Below are 2500 nucleotides of genomic sequence, written 5' to 3'. Positions count from 1 at the left end.
GCGAGGCCGCGTCCGCCTTAGCGTGCTCCTCCGGGGGCGCGCGGGTGCGCGGATTCTCTTCGGCCGCCATTCAACGATCAACTCAGAACTGGCACGGACTGGGGGAATCCGACTGTCTAATTAAAACAAAGCATTGCGATGGCCCTAGCGGGTGTTGACGCAATGTGATTTCTGCCCAGTGCTCTGAATGTCAACGTGAAGAAATTCAAGCAAGCGCGGGTAAACGGCGGGAGTAACTATGACTCTCTTGTACCTTTTGCAGCTGTATACGCCTGTAGTGAGTGCCACCGCAGCTTCACCACCAAGAATGGTCTCGGGGTCCATCGCCGCCGCCAACATCTTGCGGCCGCCAACGCGGAGATCGTGACGGAGAGGCATCGCGCGAGGTGGACGGAGGAAGAAGTCCTGTCGCTCGCCAAGGCGGAGGCCGAATTGTTCCTTGAGAGGGACGCCCGGTTCTTCTTTGTTAATCAAGAGCTCATCAGGATGTTCCCCGACCGAACGCTTGAGGCAATCAAGTGCCGACGGCGGCAAGCTGCCCACAAGCAGCTTGTCCGCCAGTTCATGGAGGCGCTTGAGATCGGTCGGGGGGAAGAGCCGGCGTCCCGCCGGGGAGCAGCGAGCCCGCCGCCTGACGCGGGCGAGGCCGCTGCGCCGCCCGTCGACGCAGCCGAGGACTTCGCGGCCGACACCACCGGGCCGCCGCCGGAGGGGCCGACTGACGCCGCCATCTGGGAGCATCTGGCGGGGCTACCTGCTTCCGCCCAGCGTTTCTCTGCCCTGGATCGAGTCATAGGTCTGGGGCGGGGCACGCCGCCCGATGTCATCCTGGGCATGCTCCCGGATGCCCTTGCGTCGGTCGGGTCCAGAGGGGAGAGATCGATCACCAGGACACAGCGGCCGCGCCAACCATCGAAGCGGCCGCCTGCCGCGCCGCCGACGCAGAAGCGCAAGCGGCGCCGCTGGGAATACGCAAGAACGCAGGATGCCTTCCGACGGTCGCGTGCACGTTGCGTGCGCGGCCTCTTGGATGGCACCCTGCTCCAGCCGCCACCTGCCATCCCTGGTCTGCTGGACTTCTGGGCGGACCTCTTCACTAAGAAGCCCGTCTCCACTGCGGGCTTCATCCGTGACCGCCTCCTCCCGCACTCGGAGCCTGTCGCTCTTGAGTGCCTATGGGGGCCGGTCACACATGAGGAGGTCGCCGCCGCGTTGCCGCCCAGGGGATCAGCAGCTGGGCCTGACGGCCTTACCCCAGCGGAGTTGCGGCGCCTGCCGCATGAAGTCCTGGAGAAAGTGATGAATCTCTTCCTTCTGGCCCGCGCCCTTCCGGAACGCCTGCTTCGCGCGCGGACGTCCCTTCTCCCGAAAACGGCTGCACCAACATCCCCCGCTGACTTTCGCCCCATTACGGTCTGCTCGGTGTTGGCGCGGACCTTTCACAAGGTTCTCGCGTCACGCCTGATGCGCGCTTGTGCTGTGGACGAACGTCAGCGGGCATTCATCCCTCGGGATGGGATGTTGGAAAATACTTTCATCTTGGACACTGCTCTCACCGACGCAGTCCGCTCCTGCCGCTCTGTCTTTGTGGCATCGATCGACGTATCGAAGGCATTCGATTCGGTGGATCATGCTGCCCTTCGCCCCGTGCTGAAGGCGCATGGCCTACCGGATTGCTTTGTCGAGTATGTCGAGCGGTGCTACGAGGGCAGCACGACAGTGATAGCGGACGGCGCCGGCGTGGGCGTGTCTGTGCAGCCAGCACGGGGCGTTCGCCAGGGCGATCCCCTCTCCCCCCTCCTGTTCAACTTTGCGGTGGACTACGTTTTAGGCCAACTGCCCTCCCACATCGGAGCTCGGATCCTCGGTCGCAGAGTCAACGCTGCGGCCTTTGCAGATGACGTCTTGCTGTTTGCAGCGACCCCGAGGGGCTTGCAGTCCCTCATCGACGCAGCTACCGCAGCCCTCGCCCACCTGGGGCTGCAGATCAACGCCCGGAAGTGTTTCACCCTCGCCTTAGTCGCGTCAGGGCGCGAGAAGAAGGTGAAGGTGGACAGCAATGTCACCTTCACAGCAGGCAACACCACCTTGCCTGCCCTGCGTGTGGGTGAAACCTTCCGGTACCTGGGGCTGCAATTTTCCACGGCGGGTCGCTGTGTCTTCAACCCACGTCGCCACCTGGTGGAGCAGCTTGACGTCATCTCCCGAGCTCCGCTGAAGCCGCAACAGCGCCTCCACGCTCTCACCAACGTACTTCTCCCTGGCCTGTACCACGGGCTGGCCCTCAGCCGCACCCGGGTGGGTGCATTGAAGTCGGCCGACGTCACCATCCGGGCCGCCGTCAGGAGATGGTTCCGCCTTCCGGCGGACACCCCCCTGGGATACTTCCATGCTCCTGTTGCCCAGGGGGGCCTCGGCATTCCATCTTGCCGATGGATGGGTCCAACCCTCCGTCGGTCCCGTCTCCTGGCGCTGAAGAAGATAGGGCCAGCCTGCGACG

General features: G+C 64.0%; 1 pseudogene; it reads left to right on the top strand.

Moving 5' to 3' along the window:
- The window catches only part of LOC126454063 (large subunit ribosomal RNA), a 7589-nt pseudogene that overhangs the window by 2632 nt on the left and 2457 nt on the right, over positions 1–2500 (top strand).

Source organism: Schistocerca serialis, unplaced genomic scaffold (assembly GCF_023864345.2).
Source record: "Schistocerca serialis cubense isolate TAMUIC-IGC-003099 unplaced genomic scaffold, iqSchSeri2.2 HiC_scaffold_974, whole genome shotgun sequence".
NCBI classification, from domain to species: domain Eukaryota; kingdom Metazoa; phylum Arthropoda; class Insecta; order Orthoptera; family Acrididae; genus Schistocerca; species Schistocerca serialis.
The sequence above is the reverse complement of the archived record's forward strand: the minus strand, read 5'-3'. Positions and strand labels throughout refer to the sequence as shown.